The sequence below is a fragment of the Myotis nattereri genome (genome assembly GCF_964212035.1).
Source record: "Myotis nattereri genome assembly, chromosome: 6".
NCBI lineage: Eukaryota > Metazoa > Chordata > Mammalia > Chiroptera > Vespertilionidae > Myotis > Myotis nattereri.
Window position 1 is genome coordinate 66,580,645 of NC_138081.1, and position 17,504 is coordinate 66,598,148.

A 17,504-nucleotide genomic window follows, 5' to 3' on the forward strand; every position below is an offset into this window, starting at 1 on the left:
ATATTTCCAGGGGTCTTAAGAAATTGAAATCTAGATCAATGTTGCCATCTGTCCAGGCTTAGTTTGGGCAAGCTGTTAACTTGTTGCCTCAGGTCATACATTGATTCCTAGATTAAAGGATTAAAATGTGAATGTAAATACTTTGATCCAGCTACCAGCACCGTAAGGTGAAGGAAATTGGCCTCCAACTTTTAATTTAATTATGCTATCCATTCAGGACATTTATCTATGGGGTTATTGTGTCGTGTGTAGTAAGCTTTTTAAACAATCTGATGAAGTCAAGTCCTGTAAATAGATCTGCATTATAAACAAGGGTAAACTCTAGTGTGTGTGTGTGTGTGTGTGTGTGGGTGTGTGTGTGTGTGTGTATCTTTTAAATCTTGTTCAGGCCAAGTGAGACAAAATTATTAAAGCCTAGAAATATGATTCTGGAAGAGAAATGAACAAAAAACTATTTCTGAGTAAAATCTACTTGTCCAAGTTACATAAAAAATTCATTAAATGCAACCAGCAAAATGCAGTGGAAGGATACAATGCCCCACTTTCTACTATTACTAACAAAGAAAAATAAGAGAAAAGCATAGGGACTTACATAAGAATGTAAAGAGCTATTTACTATCTCTTTGTTTATTTTCTTATAGGCAAGGCTACATAATACATATCTGGATGTCCCAAAAAAGCATATGAGTCTGTTGTGATCACTAATAATAGTAATTAGTGAGGATAATGATGGCCATTGGTGTCAGGCTCACCCAATGTGATATGTGAAAAGATGGGAGTATGCGAGAGAAATATTGTATCGAACTCCGGGGAATAACTTGTTAATGGCTGTGTGGGTTTCACTGCAAGTTTATTACCTGGTACATTTTTAGGGAGACCATGTCTACTAATAGCATTCATTCAGACTGATCTAAAGAACATCAATAAAGAATTGTAATACCTCTGCAAAATGATGCAAGGATACACTGAACATACGTGACCTTATTAGATCAGACAGTAAGATGTTGCCTAGAGTGACATGCACTAATCACAGTCCTTGTAGAACTGCAAGGAGCTTGAGAAGAGAATCTTTGCCAATCCCCTCATTTTACAAATGAGGGCGTTAAGCCTAGACAGGCTGTCACTTGCCCAAGGTCATGTCATTAAGTGGTGATAGAGCTGAGACTGGAACCCAGGTCTCTAGGGAAAAGGCATCAGGCATCATGGTTTGACAGTTCCTCTGACACTGGTCAGCCTTCCCACATAGCCCACTGCCGCTACCTCTACCCCAGTCCAGGACAATGTAGGTTCTTCCCACAGAAATGACAGAATCAAGAGGCTACTGATGGGAGATAAACAGGTGTGAGAGAATGATGATTTAAAGAGAGATTAAAAGGTATTATGTATATATAAGTTTTATGTCAAATTTAACAGTTAAAATTAAAGACTGGAATTAAAGACAGTATAAATTTAAAGACTGGGGGTCTATTTATAGCATGTGATATTTATGACAAGGCTTCTTAAAGTAATTCAGGCCCTGGCCAGTGTGGCAAAGTTGGTTGAGTGTCTTCCCATTCACTAAAGGATCAGAGGTTCCATTCCTGGTCAGGGTACATGCCAGGGTTGCAGGCTCACCTCCTAGTGGTGGGCTTGCAGGAGGCAGCCAATAGATGTTTCTCTCTCCCTTTAGTGTATCTCTCTTTCTCTCTCTCCCTCTCCATTTCTCTCTCTCTCTCTAAAATCAATAAAAACAAATTAAAAAATAAAGTGATTCATAATATGAAGTTGACAGTGAAATGCTCTTTGTCATCACCCTCATCATATCATCACCTTTTATTGAACATTAGTAATTTGTCTGACACTACATTATAAACTTTACAAATATCATATCCTTGGGTCTTTAAAAAAAGAAATCTTGTGGTATTTTATATATTGTGGAAATTTGTCTCAAAAAGGTGAAGAAACTTGCATAAAGAGTATATAATTACTAAGTTATGGAGCTTAGATACTAGTACAGGCTTTTTTGGTCCCCAAATCTGTGCTCCAACCACTAATTACATTAGCCTACAGATATTCTCACCCCAGTCCAAACAGAAATTTAACAAAGTGGCATATTTCATCATTCTAACTTCTATACTTTCATGTAAATATTATAATACTAGGGGCCCAGTGCATGAATTCGTGTACCTTGAAAGGAACTGTGGGCCACGAGGCTGCAGTGGCACAGGGGCGGGTCTCGGCCTATCCTCCATGGCCCCGCCCAGCCCCTCCCACAGTGGCCCCCAGTCCCCTTTCTGCAGCAGTCCCGCTCTCACCGCCGCTCCCACATGCTGATGGCATGGAGCGATTGGGGCTGGCGCCATCAGTGGGTGTGAGGGGCGGCTGCTGCTCCAATTGCCCTGCAGGAGCAGGGGGAAGTGGAGAAACCCTCAGGGGTGATCTGGGCTGGCAGCCACCACTCGCACCCTCTGATGGTGCCAAGTGATCAGGGCCAGTACCAGGCGCTGGCAGCAGGTGCGAGCACTGGGTGGGACCGCGGGCAACAGGAGCAAAGAATTTTCAGTAACCACCAGAGGCTCACCTCTATGACAGTGACTGGTGCCCTGCCTTGGTCTGGTGCCTCCACTCACCTGCTACACCATTCCACCACAGCTGACGCCCGCCATGCTCTTCACATGCCCCCTGGTGGTCAGTGCACATCATAGAGACTGGTTGTTTGGTTGTTCAGTTGTTCCGCCATTCGGTCTATTTGCATATTAGCCTTTTATTATATAGGACTAGAGGCCCAGTGCACAAAAATTTGTGCACTCGGGGGGTCCCTCAACGCAGCCTGTGCCATCTCACAGTCTGGGACCCCACGGGAGATGTCCATCTGCTGGCTTAGGGCTGCTCCCCGGGGGATCAGGCCTAAGCTGGCAGTCAGACATCCCTCTGGCAGCCCAGGAGCCCTCAAGGGATATCCACTTGCCAGTGGGGACCAAGCCTAAGCTGCAGTTGGACATCCTTAGCACTGCTGAAAAGGCGGGAGAGGCTCCCACCATCACTGCTGTGCTGGAAGCCATCAGCCTGGCTTGTGGCTGAGCAGAGCTCCCCCTGTGGGAGTGCACTGACCACCAGGGGGCAGCTCCTGCATTGAGCGTCTGCCCCTGGTGGTCAGTGTGTGTCATAGTGACCAGTCATTCCCAGTTGTTCTGCTGTTAGGGTCAATTTGCATATTACCCTTTTATTATATGCCTGGTGCATGGGTGGATGCTGGCTGCTTTGCCCTGAAGGGTGTCCTGGATCAGGGTGGGGGTCCTGCTGGGGTGCCTGGCCAGCCTGGGTGAGGGGCTGAGGCTTGTTTGTAGGCTGGTCAAGCCCCCCCAGCAGGGACCCTCACCCCTGAGGGTGTGGCTAGCCTGGGTGAGGAGCTGATGGCTATTTGCAGGCTGGCCATAGCCCCTTCAGGGTGGGGGTCCCCACTGGGGTGCCTGGCCAGCCTGAGTGAGGGGCTGATGGCGGTTTGCAGGCTGGCCATGGACCCCAGCCACCCAAGCTCCCAGTAGAGGCTGGCTGGAAGCAGGTATCTGGGATTTATTTATCTTCTATAATTGAAACTTTGTTGCCTTTAGCAGAGACCACAGCTGGCCAGGGCAGGCAGGAAGATTGGCTTCCTCCATCGCCAGGGCAACCAAGCCTCCTGCTTGCTCCAGCTCTGTGGCTGCCGGCCGCCATCTTGGTTGGATTAATTTGCATATAGTTGCTCTGATTGGCTGGTGGGTGTGGCTTGGGGCATGTTTCTCTTTTAATAGATTAGACTAGAGACCCAGTACACAAATTCATGCACTGGTGGGGTCCAGTTGGCCCGCCCCGATGGGGACCAGCATGGGTGGGCCGGCTGGGGCGGGGGGCTGATCAGGGGTGGGGCCGACCAGGGCAAGGGGCCACAGGCATTCTGATCATTCTGCCATTTGGTCTATTTGCATATTACCCTTTTATTATATAGGTATAGGCAACATTTTAGCACACCTCTAACCTTATCCACTCCTTCTTGCAATACTTCACTTGAAATGTGTACCTTGTGTCAGGAAAATGCAAAATAGTGACAGAGGAACACATGTGAGGCAGTTCCAGGTGAAGTGGACAGAGAAAGGTTTCAGAATGGAATACAGACTCCTTAGTTGGCCTCTTATAAGGTCTGCTCCCTTTGATTCAAGCCTATACAGTTCATGAATGAATGGCTGTTAATTCTTAGCAGTTAGCTTTTCTGGTTTTTAGAAAAATATATTTCAGAAACAGTGAACACTGATGCTAAACTGTCTTGCTTTGTAGAAAGTTCTCAAGATATAAACCCTTCCCCCATAAAAGCTACATTTCTAAATGGTAGCAATTTCAACTACACATTTAAAAGTATTTTAAAGGATTGATGGTAGTCTGTGCACGGGTGTTACATCCTCTTCTGGTGTGGCCAGCTGGGAATACCTCGTCAAAGACGCCCAGGCTCCATCCTAGTTGGCTGTTCCATGAACTCTCCATCCCAGGCATGTGGACTTCCTCTCTCATTTGTGGCTGGCTCCTTTGAGACGACCATTTTGCAATCCGGAAGTATGTATCTGATGTGTGCCATGTGTCAGGATGTAGAAGTCAATAAAAACTTGGCTTATAATCATGGAGCTTATGAAAGAAATATTCTTTGAACAAATAAACACAAGTATAGATACTTAATTGCAAAGTGTGCTAAGTGTTTAAAAATAACAAAAACAGCCCTAACCGGTTTGACTCAGTGGATAGAGCGTCAGCCTGCGGACTGAAGGGTCCCAGGTTTGATTCTGGTCAAAGGCATGCACTTTGGTTGTGGGCACATCCCCAGTAGGGGGCGTGCAGGAAGCAGCTGATTGATGTTTCTCTCTCATCGATGTTTCTAACTGTCTATCCCTTTCCCTTCCTCTCTGTAAAAAATCAATAAAATATATTTAAAAAAAATAAAAATAACAAAAACAGTGCCCTGGCTGGTGTTGCTCAGTGATTAGAGTGTCAGTCTGTGCATGGAAGGGTCGTGGGTTCAGTCCTGGTGTAGGTAGGATGGGCAGAAGAGCAGGTTCCTTAGCCGGCCTCTGCTGGTCTACTCCCAGGGAAGTTAAACAGGTTGTCCAGCGAAGGAGGTGGTGTAACTACACACACCCTACAATTTAAATCAGAAGGATGAGGTCACCCCCTCAACAATATCTGAATCTCCTTTAGAAAGGGTATCACTTAGATGCCACTAACTTCTGAATTTCCTATTTCTGCATATCAGGAGACATCAGCACAGGGTTAGCTCTTTCAACTGATTTTTTTTTTTAAATTAAGAAATTGGTGCTTATAATGGAGACAAGGACTCTGGACCCAGGATTGCCTACCCACAGCCTATTTATTCATTATTCATTATTCACTAATTTATTCAGTAATTCTAATATATGCCATGTTTTCAATCAACATGTATTAAATACTTAGTATGTTTAGTCACTTTGTAAAGTCTTAGGGATTCAAAACAGGACTAAAACCCAGTATAGCCTCCAAGAATTTCAGAGCAGAGAGGAATATTTAAAATTGAAACATTTTAATATTGTGAAAGAAAAATTGTGTCTGAGTTTCAAACAATCAAGGAATACTTTATTCAAGACTATTGTAATAAGGGGAGAGAGTTTGAACTTAATTCCACTAAAACAATAAGCAGAGGAGTTTTTAAGCACCCGATAAACTAATGGGAAGGTACTCGAAGACATTAATGGGAACACCGGTCAATGTAATTAGTCCATCTGTGTTTGCTAGTTGTTGCTTATCTAATTGAAATTAGGCTCCTGTCTTTCACAGAAACTGAGAGATGGAAGTGCTGTCTTTCCTGATGATTATATTTGGGGGGATGGCTCAGTGGTTATTGGGAAGGATCTTTCCTGTGTTGTAAAACTAGCAAGAAGTTGGGAGAAAACTTAAATCTCAAAGAGCCAAAGGAAACACGTACAGTTGTCTCTAAAGTAAATAAAGGGAAGTCAGGGTCTTTAAGCAGGAATAGAGCAGAGGGGACCTGAAGTCCATCTCTGTCAATACAATGCAATGAATAAAATGATGGTGTTTACCTCAAGGAACACAAAAAAGTAAGTGTTGAATTACATTGGAGGGATAAGTTAAGGTGACTCACAGGGCCACCTACAAGTTAGAGAAAGAGGCAGGATAGTTTGGTCAAAATAAAACCGAACTCTGAATTATTTGGGATTTAACCTTGACTTCTACTTATTATACAGGTGTGACACTGGACAAGTCACAGCCTGATTGAGCTACTACATTTATCTTTCATGGGGAGATGTGTCTACCAAATTCATAGTGTTGTGAATATCAAATGCGATAAGATTTACCCAGAACCCCATTTAAGTAGCATAGCAGAAAATAAATGCAGTATAGAGTTACTAAAAATTATTAACCAAGAAAAAAAAAACAAAACTAGAAACAGAAGTCAAAGAACTACTTCCAAAAGGCTCAAAACCCATCAGTTTAAAGAATATATTCTTTTCAGTTTTCAAATAGTTGGTAATCCTTTTGTCATATAAGCCATCACCACCCACCAGCCACACCAATAATACATATAATTAATAAGTCAGAGGGAAAACACTATTTTTAAAAATGCAGAAAGGCAGTTTGACAGTATGTAACAACCAATTCTTACTTTAAAATTATGGAAAGATAGAAATGGATAGTTATCTTGTGTAATAAAAGCTGTCTATTGAGGTCAATAGACAACATTATACCTAACCTTGAAACACCAGAAGCATTCCCATTAAAATCTAAACAAGACCAGGAGGCACTGCTGCCCCATTAGCTTTGTTCTGGGAGCAGGAACCAATCAACTGTGACAATCAGCAGATATTAGCGTTAGTACTTATCACAGCATTCTCTGATAAAATAAATATATATTAAGAGATTCCACTGAAAATAAATTGGAAATATATAAGAAATATACAAAACAATAGAGTTCTATATAATTGCCAAAAATTGTTGCAAAATTGATTTTAAAATATGACATTCTCAATAATCTAACAACTGGATTATGAAAAAGAAACACACAGGTCTTTTTAAAAACAATTGCAAACAGTAATGGGGAGGAAATTAAATGGCTAAACAAAGAAACATGATATGTTCTTAAACAGGAAAATGAATATTATAAAAATAGATACATTCATTATCTTCATGTTAATTCATTAACATGATGTGTTTCTAAACAGAATGAGAGAAATATTAAATTTGACAAAATAGTTAAAAAGTAATAAAGGAGTTATAAGGTTATAAAAGTAATTTGTTATTAATATTAAAGTCATACATAATTAATGAAGAAAAAAAGTAAGATTATTGTCTTCCTTTTTTGTCCCCTCCAGCTCCACTCATTCTCTCAAAGTGTCCAAACAAACAGAATAGCTAAGGATATCTGGAGAAGAACTGCCTGTTAAGTATTAGAATGTTATAAAGAGATACTATGTAACTGGCACAAGAAGTGATACAAGATAGTCTAAAAAAATAGCAGAATACATGGCATGAGAAAATTTAGAATAAAGATTATTTAAACTTTGAAGTTCAAAATATTAGAAGAAATAATAAACTGAAGAAAATATTTACAACATATATATTAAAATAGCAGCAGCATCCTTACTGTGTAAAGAAAGATGTTATTAAACCAGTTAGAAAAGTATAACACCAGCAGCAAATTCAGAAAAGGACATACATGAACTAAATAATCATCTATGGAAGCAAACATGTAAAATATGTTAACAGTAGTTTATAAGGAAAGTACAATTAAAACATAATGCTATAATACTATTTCTTTTTTTTAATATATTTTATTGATTTTTTACAGAGAGGAAGGGAGAGGGATAGAGAGTTAGAAACATCGATGAGAGAGAAACATCGATCAGCTGCCTCCTGCACACTCCCTATTGGGGATGTGCCCGCAACCAAGGTACATGCCCTTGCCTGGAATCGAACCTGGGACCCTTGAGTCCGCAGGCCAACACTCTATCCACTGAGCCAAACCGGTTAGGGCACTATAATACTATTTCATTTCTCAAATCAATGAGGGTAAAATAACATAATATCTGGTGCTTATAAGACTATAGTAAAACGGGAGTTTCTTTTGTGCACTGTAAGGCCTTTCTGGAAAGCCTATTGGCAAATTATATCAGAAGTTTTAAATAAGCTTTGGACCAGAAATTCCATGTATAGGAATTTTTTAAAAAGTGAATTTTGATCAGCTATAACCTAGATATTCACAAATATGAGAAAGCTACACAAACTATAAGTTCACCCATAGAATGGAATATTATGAAAAAATTAAAGTCGTGTTTTTAGGGAGTATTTAATGAGTGAAGAAATGTCCATAATAGGCCAACAAAAAAATAGAATGCAACTACAATTGCAGAAATATGATTTTATGTTACAAATGTATATGCCTAAGAAAAGATGTGCTGAAATCTACTAAAATATTAATGTTAATTGTGGGTAGGCTTTATTTTCTTCTTTTTTACTCTTCAGAATGTTCTCATTTTCTAAAATTACTATTAAGTTACTTCTATAGTCAGAAAAAGTGCTAGCAAAACATAAATTTGCTAAGGTCTGCCTGTGGACTCTTTACTAAATGTGTGTTGTCACATTAGTCCAATAATAAGCACAAAAAACCCCCAAACATTGAGCACATATTATACAGTTTATGAGCATTATTTCTCTAAATGTAACTCAATAATAACCTTAATCCTGATTCTAATTATATTGCTCCATAAGCAGGAAAATCAACTGTATGTTAAAATTTTAAGTATTTTTCTCATAATACCAGAGATCATGTAAAATTATATATGATTTGATTTTAATATTTTGGCCCATAATAAGAGAGATAATGCAAGTTTATGCTAAACACTCCAAAACAATGAAAATTGTATACTATCAGATATCCATAATTTTCTACTCCATTCATATTAATTTATTTAACAAATATTTACTGAGCATTAAATAGAAGTTATATTCAAAAAAAAAAAAAAAGAAAGAAAGTACATTAAGCCAGGAGTCATAAATTAAAATATGAGGAAGACAATCAAGATGATAGCTTTTCTGGGTCTGGCAGAGTTCTGAACTCCAGATCTTTTATTTTACTGTGAAAAGGAAGGCACTGTATTTATTTCCCCCCATATTCTTAGTGAACCCCCCTAGCACCTTTATTTCATACATTTATTTCCCCTCATCTTTAGTGCTTGTCTTTGACATTTCTTTCTTTTGTCTAATTAATCCCTTAGTCAACTTGAAAATTCACAACAGGACCCATTAGTTTGTTCTAAACATAGGAGCCACTCATTAAATACATGGAATTAATTCCATGTTTCACTCATATGCAAAATTACTGCTGAACCCACATGTTCAGTTTGAGATTATTTTGCTCTACTCATAGATAATGCCTTTACAGGTATTGTCTATTCAATATCCTGCATGTCTAGGACTTAGTGACTTTTTCTAAATATCTAGCTATGAAATTAAACTATTGAATATTTAATAATGTTTAAATATTAATGTTCTTAGAGGGCAGGAATATATAAAAATGGGATTCATATTTAATTCCTTCAGATAATGGCAGTGGAACAACAATCATTGCATCTCTTGAGCATAGATGGATAGTTTGCTATTGAGGGTGAAACGAAGTGGGTGTCCATCAAATAGAGCTGGCTGGAGGCCTGGATGATTGGCTGTGGTGTGCCAATACTACTTGTATATTAGTGTTTGTTTGCAAGATTTCCTAAATCAAATAACTTACCTTTGTTTGTTAATACCGAATGAAGTAAACACTCTCATAGCATATGGTTAAAATGAAAAATTGCCTTTTTTATAAAAAAAAAAGAGTTATGGAATTTAAGAATGTTTTAATGAAGTGTCATGAAATGTATAAACTAAGAAAAAAGCAGAGACATATGTTTCACTTAATTGTACACATTACCATAGTTAAAGAGATCTTGGCTGCTCTGCTGAAATATATGGAGAAGATGGAACCAGCAAGAATTATGGCTTAAGCACTTGTGCATAAATCAGTGGTCTCTGAATTGGGGTGAGTGCACCACAAGATCACAAACAAAAACTTTGAAGTATGGGAAGAAAATACTAGCTCTAGTTCTTATACTCTATACTTTTCCTAAAAGCGAAATAAAAATTAAGCTTCGCTGGTATCTGAAATGTGACTGGGTATTGGAGTCTTCACTAGTACATGCCAGCAGTTCTATATTGGATGGGAGGGAAATGGAGTTTATGCATAGATGGAGGAAAGGTAGGAAGATAAGGAACTAGAGGTTATATAGGCTGCAGTTATACTTGTACAAGGAGAAAATAATTGAGAAAATGGAAAGATAAGTGTTAGTACAAATGGGAATCTACAGCTGAAAATTTCAACGAGGGAGTAGTTTTAGGCAATTGTAGGTCCAAGGTGGAGTTTTGGAGTTGAGAGCCTGGAGCAGGGTAAATATGAAGATCACGAGAGCTGAAAAGCTCAAGGAACTATGAAGCAAGCAACTGGACTGGACTCACCCATGGGCATTGATCTACCCCAGAATATTGACAAGAATTTGAGTAGAGGGAAAGCCATGAGCCTGGTGTGGAGTCATGTGATAAATATGAGAAACTAGAGGCTCAATTCACAAAATTCATGCAAAAGCAGGCTTTCCTTCCCCTGGCTGCTGGTACCGGCTTCCCTCTGGCACCCAAGGCCAGGGCTTCCCTTGCAGCCCTGGCTTTGTCTGGAAGGTTGCCCAGAGGGACATCCAGTCTAATTAGCATATTACACTTTTATTATTATAGACTAGTGACCCAGTGCACAAATTCATGCATAGGTGCAGTCCAGCCAGCCTGGCTCCAATCAGGGAGGATCGGGGCCAGGCCAGTTGGGAGGAGGAGATGGCGGGAGGTTGGCCAGCTGGCCTTCCCTGATTGGGGCCTGATCAGGGCTGGGTGGCTGGGGAGAGGGGACAAGGGCAATTGGCTGGTGGGCCCTGGCCCTGATTGGAGTGGGGGGGGCCAATCGGGGGCCAGTGGCCTGGGAGAGGGGCCATGGGTGGTTGGCCACTGGCCCTGTCTCTGATTGGAGTGAGGCCAATTGGGGATGGAGCTGACTGGGGAGAGGGTTGCTGACCAATCGGGGTGGTGGGGGTCCACCAGGTGCAGGGCTGGCCAGGGGGAGGGGCCACAGGCGGTTGGCTGGTGACCCTACCCCTGATCAGGGTGGGGGGGTCATCTAGGATGGGGCCAGGAAGAGGGAGGGGGCTGAAGGAGGTTGGCCGGCCAGCCCCGCCCCCTGTTAGGGTAGGGGGTGAACAATCAAGGGTATGGTTGGCCTGGGGGAGGGGCTGCCAGCCAATTGGGGTGGTGGGGGACCACCGAGGGTGGGGCCAGTCAGGGAGAGGGGCTGCAGGAGGTTGGCCAGCCAGCCCCACCCCCTATTGGAGTAGGGGGAGTGATCAGGGGTGGGGCTGGCTGGTGGGAGAGGCTGCAGGAGCTTGGTGGGAGGGGCTATAGGAGCTTGGCTTGGCTTGGAGGGGCAATCAGGGTGGGGCAGGCCTATCGGGTGCTGGCCAGCCACGGGGAAGAGCTGTGGGGGGTTGGCCAGCTGCCTCGTCCTCGATTGGGGTGGGAGAGGTTGATTAGGGGCAGGGCTGGCTGGGGGTAGGGGCTGTGGGAGGTTGGCCGGCTGGCTCCCACCCCCAGGATGAGCCAGTTCGCTGGCCACAGTGGGCATCATATCAACCGGTCATTCTGGTCATTACAGAGTTCTGGTCGCTGGATTTTTATATATATAGATGACTCGGAGGCTATGCATGACTCCAAATTGTAGAGCCAAATGGCACAATGTGACTAGAGGCAGTCTCTGTCTATGGAGGTGGAGGAGTAAGAGTTTTGAAGTGAAGGCTTGGGGATGGCCAGAAGCTGGGGACTAGCCAAATGCCGACACCTTTCCTGACACATGAATGTCCTGTCCCTGTGACTGCAGTCTCCATTTCAGAGTGCGGGGAAATTAGTGGAAGAGGAGAGGCAGTTTTCAAAAAAGCAAGGAAGTGGTGGGAATGTTTGATGAAGAGTTGGGTAAGATCAAGAGGCGTTTGTTGTTTGTTTTGCTTTGCATTCTTTACCATGGAACAGGGATTTTAGGAGGAATGGGTAAAGTTTGGGGAGGAAAAGATCAGCAAGGGTTAAGTAGGGAAAGTCAAGCACAGGGTGCCTGGACATGAGAGTAGAGGGATACACTCTGGGTTCTGATTAAGGGTAACAAGGTTGCTAAGTGTGGGGACATTGCTTTTATCTCAATGTTCCATGTTTCTCTGTGGGTTCGTTGTTTCAGGGTGTCTAATGGCAGGCTGCAGGTGTTGTCAGATAACCCACGGTGCAGGCAGTTGGAGTGTCCTTCAGGGTTCCTGCAGACTGTTAGTAAGACTCCTTATAATGCCCGTGGAAAGTTCTAGACTAAGGTTAGAGCGGGGAGATAATTCAGTTCCTGGGGCACGTGCCTTGTTTGTAAATTGTAGCAGTTTCTGGTAGATGAGCAGGAGCCAGAGAACTCAAAGCTAGTTTTTAGAGTAATGATCCTTGGTCATGATTCCTGACTCCTATTTTTTTTTAATATATTTTATTGATTTTTTACAGAGAGGAAGGGAGAGGGATAGAGAGTTAGAAACATCGATGAGAGAGAAACATCGATCAGCTGCCTCCTGCACACCCCCCACTGCGGATGTGCCCGCAACCAAGGTACATGCCCTTGACCGGAATCGAACCTGGGACCCTTCAGTCCGCAGACCAATGCTCTATCCACTGAGCCAAACCAGTCAGGGCCTGACTCCCTATTGAAATGGTAACTGATGATCAAGGAAAGTAGCCTTCCCAAAGGCTGGAGCAAAAGGTAAGCCAGGATTCTCCCATGGGATGAGCTGAAAGAAGGTCAGAAAAAGAAATCAGCTGTTTCTGGGAGCAGGGTCTGCAGCCACGGAAGAAAGTCAAATGAGGGAGAAACCAGGCTGGGCTCTGAGGCAACAGTGTTATATCCCAAAGGGGCAGTTTGCTTGTTTCCAGGGCTGGTGGAATCTCCCCTAGCAACACTCAGTGCGGCTGCCCATGGCCTGCTTTACAGAACTTGACCCGCAGCTGGGGAGGGAAGGGCATCAGCTAGCCCCAGGGACACACTATTGGCTTTCTGCACTTGAAGAGTGTCTGGATTGGGCTTGCAAGTTCCTGTTAAATCCTCAGAGTAGGTGAAAAGGCTGCATTACCCAAAGAACCAGGGTTTATTGGTTTGTCATGCAGAGACCCCATATTTCTCCAAACCTGATGCCCCATAGCAAAAGCCTTCCAGAACCACATGATTAAAACTATGAGGGGAAACAGGAGTGAACTGAAGATTCTAAGAAAGAATTGAAGAAGGCTTACGGAGAGACATAACCACATACTTGAGAGTAAAGGCTCTTGGGATGCTGATAAATGTTCTTAAGGCTCAAGAAAGTAAAACATTGAAAACGGTGTGTGTGTGTGTGTGTGTGTGTGTGTGTGTGTGTAACAAGAAAAACACTAAAGAATGACTCAGTGCATAATAAAAGTGATAAGCAATAGCTTTGGAAAATTCATCTGTTATGTAAAAGCCAAGAGCTCATAGATTTTTATTAGGTTAGGATTTCAATCTGGTTGTGTCCAAATTGCAGAATAAAGGTATAAGGAAATAGAGGTTTTGTTCTTTGGAAAAAAAAAAAAACGTAAGAGAATGAAGGGATATGTGTCTAAATGAGAGAAAGACCTGCAGTCTTAGTTTTCTCTTGGGAAAAGCCCATGGCTGGGAAGGCCACTGAAGCGACTTGCATGAGAGATGAATATGTTCTGAAGAATTCCGTGAAAATGTCTCCTCTCTTCTAGCTCCTTTGAGCTCTAGGCTGAACTCTGTCTCATTTTATGCTTTGTAGGGCTGAATTTAAATCGGTAAATAAAAACATAAGGATACTAAAGCACTTCATCAATTTGAAATATTTAATGAGATGTTCCAGGGTGCTCTATCATGCTGTGGATGCTGGTTCAACTCCCACACTCAGTTTCTAATGGCCTAATTTATATTGTGGCGATGATTTTAGATTCAGGATAGGTATGATGACCTTTTCTAACCCCATGTTAATTATCCTATGCCCTAAACTTTCAATTTCTTTTTTAGATAATTATTGTATTTGATCCGTGATATTTGTCATGCCATTAATATCATGTAATTGTTTCTTTATCTTTGCTGCTTCTAATATCTACACAGTATCCATCTTTCTAATGGCTAAAAATTAAGTATGACATTGAGTCCTGTCTGTGCAAGGAGTTCAGCTATGATTAAGTGGCAAAGAGAGAAAATGCTCCTTTAGAAAAACCACTAACAAAGCGTTATTTGGCTTCTCAGTCTGGAAAATAAATGTTGCATTTTATTCCTTTCCATCATCACCCTTAGAATTGCATCTTTCTGCAGTAGCACCAAGAATAATGCAAGGTCATTTCTGAAGTGTTTGCTTTTCTTAGCTTTCTTCACCTTTCCTCCTAGAGAGGGAGGTCATGTGTTTGAATTGTGACCCAAATGTCTACACTGTGACCAGAAGCTCCCCTTTAATTACTCAGGTAGACAGATAAAAATAGAGCAAATGCACAGAAGTTTTTCGTTTCCACAAATGCATCCATTGTGGCAGTTTCATTATCCGTGCCATCTGAAGGCTATGTGCTTTTTAAAGCCAGCGTTTTCTAGTCTGAAGCAAAATGGGACCAAGGAAAAGTTCCTTTCAAACAGACACTGGTGAATCGCTTTCTCCTTATCACTACTTTAAGCAGCATACCTAATAATTATATTTTTCAGTCTCCAGGACTTCCCTCCCTTGCTTTGACAGGTGGATAATGGATCTTTCCATTATGGAGAACACAAGCTCAGAATTCATATTCTACCATGTCAGTGGGCTCTTTGAAAATACTGCTTATCTGTAAACCTGGGTCTAGGCAAGTTTTCTTCTTAATTAACCTGTGTAATCTGATTTTGAAAACAAAATTCCTCCTTTCATTTGCATTGTAATTACAGGAGGTGCAAAGTTTTAATTGGCTCAACAGAACTATGTACAACAAAGCCTGATGCCAAATGGAGCAGGGGGTTTTGCAGGGACCGGCTGGCTTTTTGTTAAGATTGGGGCTACCATAAATGGAAAAGGTTTATCCCCCTTCCAGACTCCCCAGTATCTCAAAGTCAATACAGAAAAGCTTCATAGATGCCCCGCTCTTACAAAAGGGTGTCACGGATGATTTCTCCAGAGGATCCTTAATATGCTACAGTGACTAGTTATTATTTCTGCACCGTTACAGTCCCCACTAGCCCATAAGCTGTTAGTATTGATGGGATAAATCCAGTAGCATTAATAGAAACCTGCGCCGAACAGTGGTTGAATGAAAAGTCCCTACAATCACCTAAATTCTTATGATTCCAAGGAGTTCCAAATCTTCTTAAGTATTTCTTATGTAAACAATATTGTGAAGCCAGAAAATATTCTGAAGGCCTTTATGCTTCAGATGTAAACGCTCAACTCACTTGCCTCCCTTGTTCTCTGCTCTCTTTCTGTTTTCCCCTTTTATTTGTTATTCTTAATAGCCAGTAGCTTTTTCAAAACTTACTGGAGTGAATCCATCTTTTCACTGGGCTCTGACAGATAGGGAGGCTTAAAAATGCAAAGTCTTCACTCTAAGACATCTGAGGAAAATGTATTGTAGATTTCCTTCTGAATGCCTTCTCCGGCATGAAGGGTCTGGAGCGAAACATTTTAAGAAAGGCTTGGGAGCATGCATATATTCAGCTGAAGACAGCGCCCCTCCTTTGCTCTGTGAGCATTTCGCTGAAGGCTTCTTAAGTTGGAAGCCAATATGACATTTTGACACAAATATACTGTTTTAGCATTTGCCTCGGAATTTAGCGTATACTCTGCCACCATTAAGCATTTGAAGTATTTATGTGATGTCAAATTAGAAAAGGTCATTTATTTTTAATGATCATTAGAAATGTGGCCATTTATTTTTTATGCTCTACCTTATTTCAGAAAACTGGATTCAAGTAAGTGCTACTTCCTTTAATCCAATTCCTTTTCAACCTGTGTCCCTTTTATGTCAGAACCATTCAGTGATTTCAAAAGGAACTCCTTAAGTTGTAATATTATACAGTGACATGGGTAACAGTGTTTTAGTGTTGAAAATGAAAGATTTTTTCCCAAACAGGTAATCTTTGCCCCCCACCCCAATCCACATTCCTAGATATTGGTCTCCATCTGGATAAATCCTTAAGATAAGCATCTAATTATCATCCTTTTGTCATTCTTCTTAATGTTAACTCTTATAAAAGCACATCACAATGGTTTGTTTAAGGATTGTAACAGCGAGAGATTTTTGGAATAGAGAAATCACTAGGATGACTCCTCCAAATCTCTGCAGAGCTTTCTAAAGAGTAAGTTCAGTGACAACTCATACCACCCCAGAAATGCAGTACTGAGACTTCAGTCTTTGAAAACATTAAGAAAAAAAAGAGCCAATATTATAAATTAAATTTCTATACTTGGTCAACAGTTTGAACTTAGCAAGACCACCAGGGGGAGCAAGTTACTGGTCACAGAAGTGATGTACTGTTCCAGACTCTCAATAGAAAACCAAGCTTGAAGGAGCAAAATTACACCACAATGGTGAGAATAAAAGCAAAGCACCATGGATCGAAATTACACAATCCTCTAACTCTCTAAAGTAATATCTTATTAAAACCAAGTTGCTTTACTTTAGTTTCTTTCTTTCTTTTTTTTTTAATATATTTTATTGACCTTTTTACAGAGAGGAAGGGAGAGGGATAGAGAGCCAGAAACATCAATGGGAGAGAAACAATGATCGGCCGCCTCCTGCACACTCCCCACTGGGGACGTGCCCGCAACCCAGGCACATGCCCTTGACCGGAATCGACCTGGGACCTTTGAGTCCGCAGGCCGACGTTCTATCCACTGAGCCTAACCAGCCAGGGCTACTTTAGTTTCTGAAGTGCCAATACCACAGTTATTCTTTTTCTTTGTATTTTTTTTTCTAGTGAGGTACCCTATCTTTCAAAGCCCATATGATCTGCATACCAACAGAACTTTGGAAAATACAAATGACTTCAAATTTAAAGGCATAACACATGTAATTATGGATAGGAAATGATCTTGTAGTAGAGAGGGTTTGCTGGCTCTAAAATATACAATATAGTGTAATATATGAAGGAAGTCCTCAAAGATTTTACATTAAAATTAGAGGAAAATAATTTGAGTGTAAAATAAAGTGGATTCTAAGCAACCTGTGAGCAAGTCCTTTTAGGGCCTGTGATTGGGATTATTCAAGAAGTTCTTTATGAAATAAAAAAGATTTTCATAAAGAATTTTAATAACTGCATACAAATTTATAAGCATATTAATATGTATAAATTAAACATAAAGCATCTTAGGAAAACAACT